This window comes from Hyperolius riggenbachi, chromosome 2, assembly GCF_040937935.1.
Source record: "Hyperolius riggenbachi isolate aHypRig1 chromosome 2, aHypRig1.pri, whole genome shotgun sequence".
Taxonomy (NCBI): Eukaryota; Metazoa; Chordata; class Amphibia; order Anura; family Hyperoliidae; genus Hyperolius; species Hyperolius riggenbachi.
The window spans coordinates 349,549,853-349,569,604 of NC_090647.1; the positions used below are offsets into that span (position 1 = coordinate 349,549,853).

The 19,752-nt window shown below is 42.0% G+C and overlaps 1 protein-coding gene across 3 annotated transcripts in view; it reads left to right on the forward strand.

Annotated features, from left to right (window-relative positions):
- SLC45A3 (solute carrier family 45 member 3) overlaps positions 1–19,752 on the forward strand; it is an 89,388-nt gene that overhangs the window by 28,141 nt on the left and 41,495 nt on the right. Inside the window, exon 1 of one of the 3 annotated variants that reach the window (XM_068269558.1) lies at positions 5,577–5,647. The exons of the other annotated variants lie outside the window; for them this stretch is intronic. The gene's annotated coding sequence lies outside the window, so the exon portion shown is untranslated. Of the gene's footprint in view, positions 1–5,576; positions 5,648–19,752 lie in introns of those variants that run through there. 3 annotated transcript variants of the gene reach the window in all.

Genomic DNA, 19,752 nt, shown 5'->3' on the forward strand with positions numbered 1-19,752 from the left:
AGGCTCGTTGAGGAGCGGCATGGGAAAGGACGGCTGCTGGAGGCTTGGGGAATCCCCAGGGAGGTGAAACACTGTGTTTATTAGCAATCTACAGTTCCTCTTTAACTAACGACCTTAGATGGGGGCAGAGCACCACTAAAATTTAGAAGAGGGCACAGCAGAGGTTATTCTTTTTGCCAACTGAAAAAAATTCCCACGCGGCCTGCTGATCAGCTTTTAAATTGTTATTTTTGAATCCTCCCTCATCGTCTGGTATGCTGGGGCTACCGCAAGCGACAAATACAAACTCCATAGAGTAATTAGGGCTTTGGAAAAAATCATAGGCCCATCCCTGCCTCCTCTAGACCTCCTCCATAATGTCAGAATTAGAACGAGGGCCACCAGGATTTCGCACGACCCCACCCACCCAAGCAGTCAATTCTTTGAGCTCCTCCCATCAGGCCACCATTTCAGAGCTAACCCATCCAGAACCACCAGGCGCAGGAACACCTTCTTTCCCCAGGTGGTCCTCCTACTGAACTCTAGACCCCCCAGCCAGGTCATCCCTTCTGTGGCATTCAAGAGAGGGATTTACCCAGTAGTGACCCATTGTAATCACACTGACCACATACTTTTCCAAAAGTTCTCTTTTAAAATCAGGAAATAGGAATGCTTTTGTCTAAACATATATTCAGATGGTAAAATAAATTTGGACATTATTTTCCTACATTTAAAGAGACACTGAAGCGAAAAAAAATGATGATATTATGATTTGTATGTGTAGCACAGCTAAGAAATAAAACATTAAGATCAGATACATCAGTGTAATTGTTTCCAGTACAGGAAGAGAAACTCCAGTTGTTATCTCTAAGCAAACAAGCCATTAAGCTCTCCGACTAAGTTAGTCGTGGAGAGGGCTGTTATCTGACTTTTATTATTTCAACTGTTCCTGGACTATTTACTTTTCCTCTGCTAGAGGAGAGGTCATTACTTCACAGACTGCTCTGAAAGACTCATTTTGAATGCTGAGTGTTGTGTAATGTGCACATATTATAGAATGATGCAATGTTAGAAAAAACACTATATACCTGAAAATAAAAGTATGAGAATATTTTCTTTGCTGCTAATCTTCTAGTAATTATTCATAGTACACAACCAATTCACTATATCATATTTTTTTGTTCGCTTCAGTGTCTCTTTAAGAAGAATTTTCCAGAATTATAATACATTTTTTAAAACACATTTTATTAAGATATAAAAATTAGAGATCAGCAGGGCTGCCAGTCAACTGGTATTGTTTAAAAGGAGATGAATATGGCAGCCACCATATCCCTTTCACTTCAGGTTTCCTTTAAAAGGAAACGCTAGTTATTCCCTTCTGCTCTACCTCTGATCTTTGCTGCTGCTCTTCTCTGGATCCGTTGTCACCCAATGGCACCACAATAAAGATTCAGCTATGCTCTCTTCCAATATGGCTACTAGTCATGTCCCCTCTGGTACTTGACTTAATGGCAAGGTATGAGGTGTGGCTTTGATTGACAGCACAATTACCGACGTACCAGAGCAATGACCAGAAGAATTAGGAAAGACAGGTATTACTAGATGGAGGCCCTCAATGCAGACGTCACTGCTGGTGAGAGAGGATCTGGAAACAGAGAGGAGCAGCATCATAGGTTAAACTCCACTTAAAGTTTTATTTTAGTTGAGAATGGGTTGTTTCTGCCGTCAGTTATCCCAGTGAAATGAAGTCAGGTGGCAATACACAGTAAATACACAGAGACAGCAGTGGAAAACTTTTCCTGTACACACTGGCAGAGGTAAAAGAAGTGGAGAAACAAATGAGCAGATATCCAAAACCCTCTCTACTCTATCTTAATGTAAAAATGCTTTTTCTGGTGTTGTTCTCTTTGGCCTCTACTTTTAAAAAATATATGATTTGGGGGGAGTATTGTGAACATTTAAATCTGTAGCAATTAAATGTATGTGTGTTAAAATCTGAAAAACTGTCTCTGTGAAACAAAATGGTTAAATGGTCTCTAGCCACTTTAGGACCAAAGCAATTTTCACCTATCAAATGGTTAAATGGTCTCTAGCCACTTTAGGACCAAAGCAATTTTCACCTATCAACACTGCTCCCATTCATTAGCCAATAACTTAATTACTACTAATCACACCTAAATGATCTATATATTGTTTTTTTTTTTTCAGGACAAATTAGACTTTTAGTGTGTGATACTTTTGTGTAGTAAGTACCTTATTTTCAAAGCATTTAAAAGGGAAAAAAAATAGAAAAAACACACTATTTCTCCATTTGCATCCATTACTGCTTTACAATAAACAGTGCTAACTATAAGTTAAGCCCAAAAATGTTATTTGCTTATCCATCCTGGTTATAACGACGTTAAGATTATGTTCCTAGCATGATGTATGGTGACAATATTGTGTTTGGAAATAAAGGTGTGTTTTTCTGTTTTTCATTTTTTGCTTTCTCATTGTACACTATTGATGATTATAAGAACTTATTTGCAAAAAAATAATAGTAATATACCCTCATGGCATACATATTTTAACCAAGTTCCTAAGGTAACAATATATGTTTTTTTCTTTTATAGTCTGTCACTTTGTTTTCAATTTACAAGTCTTTTATGTTGGTACAGAATATGTGAAAATTGCCTTTGATTCAGTTTTTGACTAAAAAGAATACACAAGACATGGGCCTCAACCCTAAAACTTTCTAAACTCTATTCTACTACTTATCACGGTTAAAATGTTACCACATATGTCTCTTGTAGCTCTGCTAACATTTTTCAAGGTTTGATCATAATTTTGAAAATGACTTTTTTATGTTGGATTGAGTTTGTCCCTACCTACTTTTCATGTGACGTTGGTCCAAACTTTAAGACACACCAAAATGTATTCTACAACTCGTCACGGTTAAAATGTGCCTCATTTAGTGACAAACTGGTGGTGCACTCTCCACAACTACACTGTCAGTAGATATACATCCTGTGATTGTTAAAGAGGAACTCCAGTGAAAATAATGTAATAAAAAAAGTGCTTCATTTTTACAATAATTATGTATAAATGATTTAGTCAGTGTTTGCTCATTGTAAAATCTTTCCTCTCCCAGATTCACATTCTGACATGTATTACATGGTGACATTTTTACTGTGGGCAGGTTATGTAGCTGTTTCTAGCTGTTCTGGCTTTAACAGACAGCTGTATACAGCCATTTCCTGTCTGTGAACATTGTTACATTGTGGCAGTTTGCCCAGAGTACCGCGTACCAGAGCCTCTTGTGGGAGGGTTTTCAGCACAAAATCAGTCATACAGCGCCCCCTGATGGTCTGTTTGTGAAATGCAATAGATTTGTCATGTAAAAGGGGGTATCAGCTACTGATTGGGATAAAGTTAAATTCTTGGTCGGAGTTTCTCTTTAAGTGGTTAGAAATGAAATGGTTAAATTAGTCTGGGAGTTCAGTTAATTTTCTCGCTGGCAATAAGTTCACTGTGTACCTGATTAAAATGGCCGGTTATTTGTTGAGCTTTCCGGATATGCATAATTAAAACATTTTAATAACAGATCTGTTTACATGTGTTTTATTAGTTATAATTCACATATTAATGGGCTTTTGTTTAAAGTACATCAATCATCATTAATTAAAGGGCACCATCAGTGTTTTTTCCTCCTACAAGTGTTTTCCCTAGTGCCAGAATGTACTGTATAATGTATAAACAATTAACTTTTCACTATTGATCCTTTGTTCATCTAAAGGAGGTAGAAAACAGTAAACATTGGCACAATCGGTCAAAAACCCCTAAAAAAAATCCCTCACCACCTGGATATTTCTCAGGCACCCGCTGATGCTGCAGAGTATCCCCGCTGTCACCGCTGTCATCTTCCAGCAGCGCACTGCTCTCTACAAGCAAGTCCCCGCTGTCATCTTCCAGCAGCACCGTGCTGTCTACAAGCAAGTCCCCCGCTGTCATCTTCCAGCAGCACACTGCTCTCTACAAGCAAGTCCCCACTGTCATCTTCCAGCTGCGCACTGCTCTCTACAAGCAAGTCCCCGCTGTCATCTTCCAACAGTACACTGCTCTCTACAAGCAAGTCCCCGCTGTCATCTTCCAGCAGCGCACTGCTCTCTACAAGCAAGTCCCCGCTGTCATCTTCCAGCAGCGCACTGCTCTCTACAAGCAAGTCCCCGCTGTCATCTTCCAGCAGCGCATTGCTCTCTACAAGCAAGTCCCCGCTGTCATCTTCCAGCAGCGCACTGCTCTCTACAAGCAAGTCCCCGCTGTCATCTTCCAGCAGCGCACTGCTCTCTACAAGCAAGTCCCCGCTGTCATCTTCCAGCAGCGCACTGCTCTCTACAAGCAAGTCCCTGCTGTCATCTTCCAGCAGCGCACTGCTCTCTACAAGCAAGTCCCCGCTGTCATCTTCCAGCAGCGCACTGCTCTCTACAAGCAAGTCCCCGCTGTCATCTTCCAGCAGCGCACTGCTCTCTACAAGCAAGTCCCCACTGTCATCTTCCAGCGGCGCACTGCTCTCTACAAGCAAGTCCCCGCTGTCATCTTCCAGCGGCGCACTGCTCTCTACAAGCAAGTCCCTGCTGTCATCTTCCAGCAGCGCACTGCTCTCTACAAGCATGTCCCCGCTGTCATCTTCCAGCAGCGCACTGCTCTCTACAAGCAAGTCCCCGCTGTCATCTTCCAGCAGCGCACTGCTCTCTACAAGCAAGTCCCCGCTGTCATCTTCCAGCAGCGCACTGCTCTCTACAAGCAAGTCCCCGCTGTCATCTTCCAGCAGCGCACTGCTCTCTACAAGCAAGTCCCCGCTGTCATCTTCCAGCAGCGCACTGCTCTCTACAAGCAAGTCCCCGCTGTCATCTTCCAGCAGCGCACTGCTCTCTACAAGCAAGTCCCCGCTGTCATCTTCCAGCAGCGCACTGCTCTCTACAAGCAAGTCCCCGCTGTCATCTTCCAGCAGCGCACTGCTCTCTACAAGCAAGTCCCCGCTGTCATCTTCCAGCAGCGCACTGCTCTCTACAAGCAAGTCCCCGCTGTCATGCGGTTTAGAGTTTATTCCATGCTGCACATAGTGTCACTCTTTCCCATGCAGGTTCAGAACGGAGGCGGGCGGACATCACACACCGTGCTCCACGGTTGTGAGAGCCTCTGAGGGCAGAGCTCTGTATATGCAATCTATATGTGCGCTCATATTATCTGCGTTATTGCAAGGGTCATGGAACTGTGATGCAGCCTTTCAGAGCTTGATATATAACGCAGCAGCAGTGTCTATTTGTGCCGTTAGTCGCCCTTTATGATTGAAGTCCTGACGAGGACACATAAACATTGGAGTGACAATGGCCAATTTTGATTAGTGTGTGTGGCGTGGAAGGTTGTTTTACACAGCCGGCTGTGAGAGCGGGGGGCATGTTAGACACCGCCATAAGTATGTTTTTAAAGGGGATTTTTGTAGGTGTTTTTGACCGATTGTGCCAATAAAGTGATAATTGTTATCTGCAATCCTCATATTTTCAAGCTGTTTAAGATTAGGACTGATACAATTGTTTATCTCAGTTTATTTTCACTTCAGGTTTGCTTTAAAGTCCATCTCCAGGCACAGAAAAAAATATTGGTCTCTAGAGCTTTCTTTTGCTTTAAGGTATGAGAGTTCACGTTGATTGCCTTGTTTGGGTACACCACTTAAATTGTATGTTTATTTCTGTTCTTCACAATTTATCTTCACATCATTTTTCATAGTTTTATCCTCACTAGTCTCCAGATACCAACCCAATCGCAATCTCAGATCTGCACACAAGCTTCTTCTATCCTCTTCTACAATTACCTCCTCACATTCACGTGTACAAGACTTCTCACGTGCCTCACCCCTCCTCTGGAATGCCCTTCGACAACACATTCGCCACTCTCCCACCTTTGAAATTTTTAAACGCTCCCTCAAAACCCACCTTTTCCGACAAGCATATTCTCTAGCTTAGGCCATGCACCCACTAAATAACCTAATTGCGCACTGTCTGTACATATACTGTATACATCCCCACCTCTTGTTTCCACCCCATTCCTTTAGATTGTAAGCTCGCAAGGGCAGGGCTCTCATCCTTTTGTGTCATGGACTATTATTAATTTAATTGCTTGCACACTGTTAGACATTTATACATTTTAGTCATCATGTTAAATCAAATTGTAATCAGCAGTGCTGTATTTTGTATCAGTGTTCATATTTGATGTATATTATTGTCTGTATCATTATGTATCCCTTGTTTGTTTTCTTACATTGTACAGCGCCACGGAATATGTTGGTGCTTTATAAATTAATAATAATAATAATTCTCTACAACAGATGGACATAATCAAGGGACTGTTCAAAAACATTTTTTTTGTAATATTAATGAACAAAGCCCAGGTGATAGTAATCAGAGTTGTAATAGGATGCTCAGGAGCAGAGTATATTCTAATCTTACCGAACGGAATTAACTAAATAAGTATCTAGAGGGATTTGAAATATAAGCAAGTAGTTCTCCAGTTACACTCAGGTTTTACATGTTGGTCTGGTTCTTTAGAATAGGCAAGAAACTTTACACGACATACTGTGTTTTGTACATTATGTGTTTTAAATAAGGGAAATGAACAAGTCGTCCTTTCTGTGTCACTGTATTTAATGGCCATTTCCAGGATTTTTCTCACTAAGCCCTGTCCCCAATCCCAAAATACCTACTGGTATACATGGTTACATGGCACCAACACTGTACCCATTCTGATACATAAATATGTGGAACCAGTGCCTTTATAAATATAACCAGTTATCATCTGAAGGTCATCAAACTAAAAGCTCAACATTAACATTTCTCACATGTTTTAAGTCTCGCACACACTCTCAACAAAACTCCCTGATTGTCGCCTGACTTTAGTCTGTTTCAGACTGTTGGACTACAATCAGGCATGTGTACACGTGCAAATGACTTGACGAGCGACTGATAGCAGGCGGTTCAAACGATTTAACTGTCAGATCTATTCACACGACTGTTGGTCCGATATTGTGCAGTTGATGCGTGTGTAAAAGACGTTTAAACGACTAGTAAACTACTTGTTTTCAGTGTGTAGTCCGTCATTTTGCTTTCGTGCGCAGTATGTAAATGAGTTGGTCATTTATCTGTCTGGATGTGTGGACATAAAGGTCATGCAGTACGTCAGGTCGTGCAGTTCGTCAGCTCGTGTGGGTGGTCATGTGCGCGTTGTATGCTTGTTGAAGGTTTGTATGTAGCTTTAGGTTTTTCTGCTATGATTCATCTTTTTGTTTGTTTTACGTGCTTTTGTGTAGCTTGGAGTACTTTTATACCATTGGTTACACATTGTTATATGTTATCTTTGCTATATGTTTTTCTTTCTATATGTTTCTTTACTCTAGTAGTGTTTTAACCCCTTATACTACCCTTATAATGGCCTTTTATTGATGTATGGTTTGTATTATTAAAACTGATACTGGTACCAATTTTTTATTTTAAAATTTTTTGGTTGAAATTGGTGTAACCATGATACACACAAGTACTACTTCTGTATTGCCAAATGTGTGCTTATGACATTTGATAATATTTGAATGCTGTATATGTCCAGAGGATATCTGTCTGTTTTATGAACCAAATGCCAGACTGTGATATGTATTTTGATAGACCCTTTTGTATACTCATAAAACTCAGCTTATATTGGGTTGTATTCATGAAAGTCTGTTAAATTTTACATGGCACAGAAAGTACATGTAAAATGTAAGTGTTTAGTGTTAATAGCATTGGCGTAGTAGGCACCCAAGGCAAGGGTCACACTCTTTACAGGTGTGAAGTAGCAACATATGTGTTAAGTGTATAATGTGCATACACTATTTCCATAAGTCACGTACGCAGTTTACATAGCACTCATTTACGTTTGCATGCTCTATCAGTGTAACATGCCTTTTAATGGACTTTTGTGAGTACCCCCATTGTCTCTTGCCTTTGGTTTTCTTTCCTTTCTTCTTCCTCTGATGTTATTAGATGTTATTTGTTGAGGAGGACTTTTATACAATATGATCAGAGAAACAAACAATAAATGGGGTGGACTAGGAAGGGAGCCGCAGTTAAAAAGCAGATCTCATATGACTATGCTCACAAAGACTGCCAGATTACATCTGGCAATACAGACAGCACTACAGGGCGTATAGTACTAGTAGTAGACATAAGATAAGCAGGGCATCCAGGCAATCTGGCATGATTAAAAAAATATGACAGCCTCCATTTCTCTCCCAACCCAATGACCTCAATTCACTAACCTTAACTCTTGTCTTTAATAACTCTTCTGAGCTGTTTTAAGTTATCACCATGGTGATATAATTGTAATAACTGTAAAACAGCTCTGAAGAGTTATTAAAGACAGGAGTTAAGCTTAGTGAATTGAGGCCAATGTCCCTTAAAGAGACTCTGTAATCTTATTTCTTCTATCCTATAAGTTCCTATGCCTGTTCTAATGTGGTCTGTCGTACTGCAGCATTTTCTAGTTGCACTGTCTCTGTAATAAATCTTTTCTTCTCTCCTCTGTCGGCTCTGTCGGGCTGAGGCTGGAATGTGTGGAATGTGCAGCACTGCTTGTCATTGGCAGAAGCTTTACACACCCTCTCCAAGCTTTGCATGAGTCACACAGTAAGCTGTTCTCAGCGTATCATACTCCGGTTAGAAGCCATGTCATTTGTTTGTAAACACTGCCTAAAGCCCAAGCTACACGATACGATTCTTTGTACGATTCGATTACGATTCTATTTACGATCCGATTAAATCCAACATGTCCAATCGGGGTTCGATTCAATTCAATTCGATTTGCCATTGCAAAACAATGGCAAATCGAATCGAATCCCGATCGGACATGTCGGATTTAATTGGACCGTAAATAGAATCGTAATTGAATCGTACAAAGAATTGTATTGTGTAGATGGGGCTTTAAACTGTTAATTACAAGCCAGGATTGCAGCAGGGAGTGGCAGAAACAGCACAAAGGGGCCCAGGAGAACATAATGAATAGAATGGTATGCTTTTTATTGTAAGAATTTTAGAGTACAGATTCTCTTTAAAGCCCTGATTGACCACAGAATTTCTGCATACCTTCTGCACATTGTCTGGATTTGATAAATCTGTGTTTACTGGTTTTGGTACTGTGCAACATTGACTAGATCCCTTATATACCCACCAACTAATGTTATCACCAAATTAGAGTCAATGAAACTATGACAAATACATGAATTATCTGAAAAATGAAGTAATTCTTCTGCTAGTGACTCAAAAGAGCTCACAATCTAAGCTGTCTACTGCAGTCATATATCCCAATCATAGTCTAGATCCAACTCTGGGGGAAGCCTATTAACCTATCAGTATGTTCTTGGAATGTGGGAAGAATCTAGAATACTCAGAGAAATCCACATACAGTGATAAAATAAACACCATGGAGACAGTGACCTGGATGGGAATTAAATTTGGATTTTAGTGCTGCAAGACGAGACAAAGTCAGGGGCGTAGCAATAGACATAGCAGCCATAGCAACTGCTATGGAGCCCTGGAGAGGAAGGGGCCCAAGTGGTACTTGATGCGTTCACTTTGTTTCTCCACCCTCTGACTTTGTCTCACTGCCCATGGATTGTACATTGTATGGAAATGAAAATTTCCCAGTCAACTCACATCTATAGGTTTGGGGCTGGTGGCATTGCTCAAGAGTTCCTAGATCTGATGACCCCATAAACATTTTGCTATGAGGCCCCATAGTCTCTAGCTACGCCACTGGACAAAGTGCTCACTAAATCATTGTTTTCCTAACAGAACTGTCCATGTCAACTTTCCCACCTACTGTAGAAGGTAGGGGGGAGGTCACTAGCTTTCTCTGCATTTGTACCATGTCACATGTGTGAAACTGCTCTGCAACTTGTCATCATTAGAGACCAGTGAGATGCTAACATTTATTGAAGTATGTGTGTAGTTTAGAATGGGGTCAATCTAGATCAGCAGCAACTGCATTTTACTGACCTAGTTTCAAGCTGTTTGTAGTAAAGTGCAACAGTGTGTATCACCCTGAAAAATGAGCATCTCACTAATAATCTCTAGTCATGACTTATCTCTAGAGATAACATACCTGCATGAGTGGTAGAGGTTTCATACCCACTAAATAAGCAAATGGAGATTTTTAGCATCTCTGGCGAACATAATCGATGTTGGCAATTGCTCACAATGCAGGTCTATTGTTAGTTACACGTTACATCCTCTTGAGACCAGTATACATTCCTAGAAAGGGCCCATATGCAATTCACTTTTCCTCTGAGTTTTCTCCTGGAGATACATTTTCATCTTCTCTACAAAGTAACTTTACAGTACATTGCAGCTAAAAATGCACCCAAAAATGGGTAAAAAGGATATCAAACTTACTTTTGAGTATTATCTTGCTTGAATTTGAGTGTGAGAACTCATGTTAATCGATGGGCTAGTACACACTTAATATGTTGTTCGCGAGCAGAAAAAAAACTGACATTCTGCATGATGATTCTGCACATCTGGTCAGTTTTCTCTATTAACTACATCAGCTGCTGTGAAAAAACGCGCGCGTTTTCCTGCATAGAAACGCACTTGGTGTGCAGAAAAAGTATGCAGGAAAACGCGCGCAGAAAACTGAAAGACAAGTGTGTTCCCTGCCTAAATGAATAGGGACCATGGTGTGGTGAAAAGTCACAGCATGAGGTGGAAGATTTATTTCATTGACTTCATAATGTAGAGAAAAATTGTGAAGTTCAATAGAGATGTTGCTGGATTCTTAGGCCCCGTTCACACTTGAAATCACAAAACGCTAGGGATAACCGCTAGCGTTTTGCGGGAGTGATTTTTCCGCGATTATAATGGACAAAGTAGTGCTTTGGGAGCGATCGCGATTAGCGGTTCTATACATGCTAATCACGATCGCTCCAGAATTGCCACCAAAATGCATTTGCAATTATCACTAATTGCAAAACGCTGCCATAGGGTACAATAGGACTAGCGGTTTTAAAAACTGCTAGCGGTTTGCGGTTAGCAGGAATCGTGCGATTCCCGCTTAGGTGTGAACGAGCCCTTAGAAGTTAAAAGAAGTCAGTTGTTGATTGAAAAAAACAGGTCTTTTTAAACGGTAATGAGTTTTGGGTGGGCATCTTCCATAACTAAAAACTAGGGATGAGCGAGATCAATTTAGCAAAAAGCTAAATTATTCCCAAGTATGCGGGGGGCGCAGGCCATGCAGAGGGAGGTTAACTCACCTAAGCCGGCGCCTTTTGCCAGTGTACTCGACGCCGCTGTCCACCTTCTTCATACAGCCGTCTTTTAAATGCCAACTTTTGTGAAGGCGGAAGCATGAGATAGATGGAGAGCAGGCAGCGGCTTACAGTGCATCCAGAAAGTATTCACAGTGCATCACTTTTCCACATTTTGTTATGTTACAGCCTTACTCCAAAATGGATGAAATTATTTTTTACCTCAGAATTCTACACACAACACCCCATAATGACAATAACAATGTGAAAAGGCTTACTCAAGGTTTTGGCATATTTATTAAAAAGAAAAAAACTGAGAAATCACATGTACATAAGTATTCACAGCCTTTGCTCAATACTTTGTAGATGCACCTTTGGCAGCAATTATTGCCTGAAGTCTTTTTGAATATGATGCCACAAGCTTGGCACACCTATTCTTGGACAGTTTCGCCCATTCCTCTTTGCAGCACCTCTCAAGCGCCATCTCCAGAGATGTTCAATCAGATGTCTGCTGGACTTGCAATGCAATAATTGGCTTCAACCAGTCCCTGTAATTCTCCAAAAAGTTGGGTGACCTTACTATTAATTGATTCTCCTCCACTGCATGTAACCATTCTCCAGTCATTATACTGTATTGTTGTGGAGGCTGGAGTATAATAGGTACGGGAGCATCCACTCCAGCTCCACCTGCCTAAAACTGTCAGCGCAATGGGGACCAGCACAGATTTGCTGGAGCCATGGTTAGCAGAATAAGTCATTTGGACATGTGTTCAAGCCTGTAGATTATGAAAGTTTGCACACAGATTTTTTTTTCAACCTTACAACAGGTTTAATTAAAGTTTTGTATAAAGTACACTGCCTGTTTGTTTTAGCCATGAAATGATACTTCATATATGAGAGAAAGCAAAAGAAAACCGTCATTAGGGTATAACACACCTTCCCTGTGTCAACAGAGGGAGCTTTCAGGATGTAAATTCCTTTCTCTTTCTGTCCTTTCTTCTCTTTAACAGAAAACTTCTGTTAAACTGAAAAGATCCCTCCCTGTCTCACTTAGTACACAGATTCATCAGAATCATAATGCTCGGAACTCACGATGCAATTTCCCGCCCAATTGGCTGGAATCGAGCAATTATTTCCAACATGTCCGATCCGTTTTGGATCGAGAAAGGGATCGATTTTGAGAAATGATCACTGGAAAATCGATCCCTTTATCAGTCGGGAGCAGTTTAGACATGTACACATGCTACAACTTCCTGTCCGATCACCTGTCGTTCGGATGGGAAATTGCATTGTGTGTTCCCAGCATACAGTGGTGTGAAAAACTATTTGCCCCCTTCCTGATTTCTTATTCTTTTGCATGTTTGTCACACTTAAATGTTTCTGCTCATCAAAAACCGTTAACTATTAGTCAAAGATAACATAATTAAACACAAAATGCAGTTTTAAATGATGGTTTTTATTATTTAGTGAGAAAAAAAAACTCCAAATCTACATGGCCCTGTGTGAAAAAGTGATTGCCCCCCTTGTTAAAAAATAACTTAACTGTGGTTTATCACACCTGAGTTCAATTTCTGTAGTCACCCCCAGGCCTGATTACTGCCCCACCTGTTTCAATCAAGAAATCACTTAAATAGGAGCTATCTGACACAGAGAAGTAGACCAAAAGCACCTCAAAAGCTAGACATCATGCCAAGATCCAAAGAAATTCAGGAACAAATGAGAACAAAGTACTGCAATTGAGATCTATCGGTCTGGTAAAGGTTATAACGTCATTTTTAAAGCTTTAGGACTCCTGCGAACCACAGTGAGAGCCATTAGCCACAAATGGCAAAAACATGGAACAGTGATGAACCTTCCCAGGAGTGGCCGGCCGACCAAAATTACCCCAAGAGCGCAGAGAAAACTCATCCGAGAGGCCACAAAAGACCCCAGGATAACATCTAAAGAACTGCAGGCCTCACTTGCCTCAATTAAGGTCATTGTTCATGACTCCACCATAAGAAAGAGACTGGGCAAAAACGGTCTGCATGGCAGATATCCAAGGCGCAAACCACTTTTAAGCAAAAAGAACATTAAGGCTCGTCTCAATTTTGCTAAAAAAACATCTCAATGATTGGCAAGACTTTGGGGAAAATACCTTGTGGACCAACGAGACAAAAGTTGAACTTTTTGGAAGGTGCGTGTCCCGTTACATCTGGCCTAGAAGTAACACAGCATTTCAGCAAAAGAACATCATACCAACAGTAAAATATGGTGGTGGTAGTGTGATGGTCTGGGGTTGTTTTGCTGCTTCAGGACCTGGAAGGCTTGCTGTTATAGATGGAACCATGAATTCTACTGTCTACCAAAAAATCCTGAAGGAGAATGTCCGGCCATCTGTTTGTCAACTCAAGCTGAAGCGATCTTGGGTGCTGCAGCAGGACAATGACCCAAAACACACCAGCAAATCCACCTCTGAATGGCTGAAGAAAAACAAAATGAAGACTTTGGAGTAGCCTAGTCAAAGTCCTGACCTGAATCCTATTGAGATGTTGTGGCATGACCTTAAAAAGGCGGTTCATGCTAGAAAACCCTCAAATAAAGCTGAATTACAACAATTCTGCAAAGATGAGTGGGCCAAAATTCCTCCAGAGCACTGTAAAAGACTTGTTGCAAGTTATCGCAAACGCTTGATTGCAGTTATTGCTGCTAAGGGTGGCCCAACCAGTTATTAGGTTCAGGGGGCAATTTCTTTTTCACACAGGGCCGTGTAGGTTTTGAGTTATTTTTCTCACTAAATAATAAAAACCATCATATAAAACTGCATTTTGTGTTCAATTATGTTATCTTTGACTAATAGTTAACGGTTTTTGATGAGCAGAAACATTTAAGTGTGACAAACATGCAAAAGAATAAGAAATCAGGAAGGGGGCAAATAGTTTTTCACACCACTGTAAGGTGTTGGCTGTGTGGTACTCATCCTTCCTTGTAATGTTGGTGCTTGGGCATCTGAATGTTTGTGGCATGGTGGTTGTGTGCAGAATGATTAAGATACTCTGCTATTTTGTGATAACAACACTGTTTTGGAGCATCCCATCAATGTTAAATCCCCTTACTAACACCTAACCCTAACCTCCTCCCATAATGTTTGCCTCTCCTTCCTGATGCCTAACACTACCACCCCACTCCCAAACTCCTTCCTGATGTCTAACCCTAAACTCCTTGTTTAATATAAATCTTTTCCTCACACCTGCCTGAAAGGAAACCATAGACGTAAAACAATAAAGATTTTATAGTTACCCGGGGCTTCCTCCAGCCCCACAAGCATGTCTGAGTCCCTCGCCGTCCTCCTGCGGTCTGCTGTTCAGCTGGAATCGCAGACCTCCCACGCATGCACAGAGGAACCCAACTGACGTGACTGAACCAGTTACCAGGGCTGATTGCGGCTGAACAGCAGACCGCGGGAGGACGGCAAGGGACTCAGACACGCTTATGGGGCTGCTGGAAGCCCCTGGCACACTTTAACCTCTTACCTAGTGTTAACCCTTTCCTGAGCCAAACCCTAACCTTTCCATTGGCATTAGCTCCTTCTCGACACCTAATGTTACCTTCTAATGCTAACAACTAAAACTTAGCACTTCCTGCAGTTCTCTCACACTAACACCTTCACTGACATCAGGTAAATGCCAGGGAGCCTGAGGCTGTAGCAGTGGCAAGCCACGGACATTGGGGGTGTGTCGGGTGCCAGACAAGGTAGCAGCAAGTGGGTGCAGCCTATCTCACTGGGAGTGAAAGACAGCTCCACAGCACAAAACCTCACTCTCCATTGCCTGGCAGCTACGAGCAGCGCTTAGGCATATAACTATTACTTGCTTGAATGAGGCTTTCCTCGATTGGACATCGCTCAGGTGAAACCGTTAATTGAATTTAGCAATGTCAGATGATGAGAAGCTCACACACTGCAAGCTTGAATTGCATTTGGTCCATGTATTCACCAAGTGCACCTGTCTGTAGACATCTTTTCACTTTGACTCAGTGAGAGACATGAAAGACCACTGTGATGTATGCATCAGATTAATGTTCTGCAGCTAAATTAGTCTCTTCAGAATAGTGTATCTTCTTACTCGCTCACATCTGTTACCTGGAAATCTGTTGCATATCTAGTAGCTGTGAACTTTGCTTCATCAAACATGACGTCGATAAGGCATGAGAAAAATAGAGATGGGCGGGGAACATGAGTTCAATGAAAACATGGTCAAGCATCTAGATTTACATGTCAGGGATTATAAATAATTAGCAATTAATTTGGGCCTGTGCTGCATGGAAAGCTTTATGAGAGGAAACTCAAATATTATTTATAATCAAACAAACAATTTTTTTCTACAATTTTAATTTTGGATATTGTTATAGAAAAGTAAAGAGTTACGGCTATTGTTAAAGGCAGCATAAAAAATACAATTAAACATACATAACAGAGGGGCATGTTGACCTGGTCTGTTTCTTTCCCTGATCTGGGCTGCAACAGCACCAACACAAGACTGTGACAAATCTTTGGAATCTAAAGGCTGCAGCTTTATTTGTACAATTCATAAATCACTACAAACAATAATTAAGCATAATACTCTTTAGGTTAGATAGGGTTAGTGCAAATTACATCATAAAAGTCCCTGACAATGTCCCCCAATATTATGCAATCACAACAAAAAAAACACTGTATGCTACACAGAAGAACAAAAGAGATGTGTGCTCAGACCAGTCAACTCCTGACTAAATACTGGCTGCCTCAAGTCATCTGACTAATTAAAATGGCAAAGCGTATGCAAATTGCATTCGCCCACCAGAATATGCAGGATCTAACCTGTCCACCTAACTTCCTGCAGGAGTTGGCCCACGCAAAATTTTGCATCTCAACAGGGGTGCCGCGTGTAGTCCTCCTTGTACCCCCAAGAAATGAAGGGCAGCGCAGACACCCCCACAAGGCATCCACTGCCCGGGAGTGCTGCAACTGCCCCCCATGGGAGGGGGGAGCGGGAGAGCATGGCCAGCACCCCTCCAGACATGGCCTGTGCCCAGGGGGGACCACCCATGCTGCCCCCCCAAAGGATAGCTTCCCTACCTTTGCGAATTTACTTACCTGTGGTGCCATTTGCATGGTTTGGGAGCAAACACACCTAATGGTGAGGTGAGGGGGGGGGGGCGGGGCGCAGACAAGCCCCCCAAGCGCTGCCACCGCTGGGCAAGCCCATCCGCCCCCCGCCCCCCCCCCCCCACAACACCCCGTGAAGGAAGAAACACAATTGTATGCTACACAGAAGAAAAAAAGAGATGTGTGCTCAGACCAGTCAACTCCTGACTAAATACTGGCTGCCTCAAGTCATCTGACTAATTAAAATGGCAAAGCGTATGCAAATTGTATTCGCCCACCAGAATATGCAGGATCTAACCTGTCCACCTAACTTCCTGCAGGAGTTGGCCCACGCAAAATTTTGCATCTCAACAGGGGTGCCGCGTGTAGTCCTCCTTGTACCCCCAAGAAATGAAGGGCAGCGCAGACACCACCACAAGGCATCCACTGCCCGGGAGTGCTGCAACTGCCCCCCATGGGAGGGGGGAGCGAGAGAGCATGGCCAGCACCCCCCCAGACATGGCCTGTGCCCAGGGGGGACCACCCATGCTGCCCCCCCAAAGGATAGCTTCCCTACCTTTGCGAATTTACTTACCTGTGGTGCCATTTGCATGGTTTAGGAGCAAACACACCTAATGGTGAGGGGGGGGGGGGGGGGCGGGGCGCAGACAAGCCCCCCAAGCGCAGTACCAGCCTGTTTTCCTTGCTTGGTGGGAACACCAACTGCTTCCAAGCCGTGATGCGAGACCTTTTTGACCCATGCCCCCTCCCCTTCGCACCTTTACCTGGTTTGGCCTATCCAAACAGATTTGGCCCACAGACATGAATAGCATTTGCCACCTAAAACTTGGCAAAGCTATTCTTGGAGAAGATGTGATGTGGCCATATCGATGTGCCTAATTTTGGCATTATAAATAGGCCTCCAGCATTTTTTTTATTGTAAAAATGTAAGATAAGAATTTATATTTTGAGCATTCCTGTAATAGAAGAGTCCTCACTGCTAGAAACTTAAAGCGGATCCAAGATGAAAAACTAACTATAACAAGTAACTTGTCTATAGGTCTTATCTAAAGTTTAGATGGTTTACACAGCAAATCTAGCTGCAGTTTAAATAGAATATGATTATTTATTCCTGTTATACAATGACAGCAGCCATGTTGTTTGTAAACATTACACAGAGGCAGGCTTATCTGTATCTTGAGCCATCATCAGCCTAATCCCTTCTCCTCCTCCCTTCTCCCCTCTGCCTCTGAAATCAATGGCTAGTAACACTTCCCCCTGCTCCTGCCCAGACTGTGCTCCCATGAGCCCTTGCTACTGCCAAGGCTCTCTGAAAACCTGTGGCCGTGGCTTTTTTAGTTTATAGGAAATTAGAGTATTAAAACAAAAACAAAAAAGTATTTGGCTTGAGGAATGCCCTATAAACAATAGGAAAGGAACACAATTATGCAATGTGTAAAAATTCACCTCGGATCCACTTTAACATTTTATCAAGTATGACTTCTTCTTCCAGATTGTAGTTTTTTAACATGAAAAAGCACATATAGGTAAAAAGCTTTTTGCTTTAAACACGTACAGTATAACTTTGAGTGCCCTTTAAAAGAATCAAGTATACAGGAAAACATGCATGCTACGTTACAGCAGGCACCAAGAGGTGTTATGACCTACTTTTATGACCACACTCTGCTTTGTGTCCATGTGACCCTACAATTAATAAATGTAAATGTTGACCTTTCTTCTGGTGATTGTTTGTGTGGGTGCCTGTGACCCACATGACCATGCTACAACATTTAGTTGGTGATATTGCTATTTTGCATGAGGGCAGGGGACACTGTACAATTAGGAAGCTCATTTCTTCAAAGTAACTGTTGTTTTTTTGTATAAGTGTGTAGAGGTTTGTTTAACTATGCCCTGATGCACTGGGCTGAATGAAGTAACCTAAAACAATGAAACATTAAATGTCATTTAGTAACGCAAAATATTTTCAAGACTTTAAGGACAAGGATAGGATCAAGTTAACATGTATACTTGTAATAACTTGGGAAGCATATATTGCTGAGGAAGATTGACCCCAATGCATGAAACTTATGGGTTATCTCACCTTAGGCCTGATGCAGTATAATGCATAATAATAATCTTATGGTACGGAAAAAGGATTTGCAACCAGTCCCTCACATATCAGCATTCATTTTCTGCATGGGCATTAGATTTTTTAAATTCTATCTGTACCTTTAATTATTATGTCCCCCTTCAAATACCTTTAAGTTGGGTCAAACAACCCCCAAGGATCCCTCCCCTTATACTCATCAGGACCTCTGAAAGTTCCAACAATTATATCATGGTGTGGCTTCCACTCACGCCTGCTCCTGGAGGCAGACTGGAGTGTCACTGCAGAAACCCATCTTTCTGCTGTGTCATCTGGAAGGGGATGTCCAACTGGAAACATTTCATTTGGCCGCTGCACGACACGGAGAACTTGAACGCCGTGATAGGCCTTAATGTGAATTACGGCTATAGCAACGCTCACTGTGTAATTTGGGCACCAGCAATAACCGAAGCCTGAATTATGATTAAAATTGTGTCATTCTTGTGCCTGCAATAGCTGGAGCCCAGATTACATAAAGAAGTCTGGGACATTTGGGAATAGAGTTTCAGTACGGCAATATATGAAATAAGAACCATTAGTTCAGTGAGTGCTGTCACCCTCCGCCCAAATTTCCCCCGCCTTTTCACATGTACCCGTGGCTCTCACTCCCTTTGCTGCTGATTAAAAGGGAGGAATAGTTAGACCTCCCTCCAGTATACTGAGCAGTGAGATCAGCATTGATCAGAGCCATTGGGCAGCCTAGAACACCTTCAGGTCCATGGTACTGGGCTATGATTGTAGGAATGTTATTATTATTCCACTGTTGAGAACAATTTCTCCAATCACAGACCAATGGAAAGTCGCTATATATTAGTATGTGTAATAAAACAGAAGACCATTTGTAAAGAGTACTGGTTCATTCTGCAAAATGTTGAACTTTGTCTGCCTGTGCTCTGGCAGACAGATCATTTGTTCCTAACTGTAAGATTGGGAGTGCCCAGGACCTTTGCATTTCTTAAAGACTACCTCCAGTGTATTTTTAAATACAATGAAGAAGTGCGGAGCTCTGTGGCCATTCCAACCTGTGTTACCATGTCTTGCCCTTAGCTTAGTAGCCGTTGCCTGATAGGTGGCTGCCCAGCTGGGGGCATTAGAGGTGTGGAGGGGGTGTGCTAGGGCCATGTCCCTCTAATCTGAAAAAGTTGGAATGTATGCATCTGACGGTGTGTACAATGTCATTCAAACAACATCTTGTTATACTAGCTCCAAAACATGCAT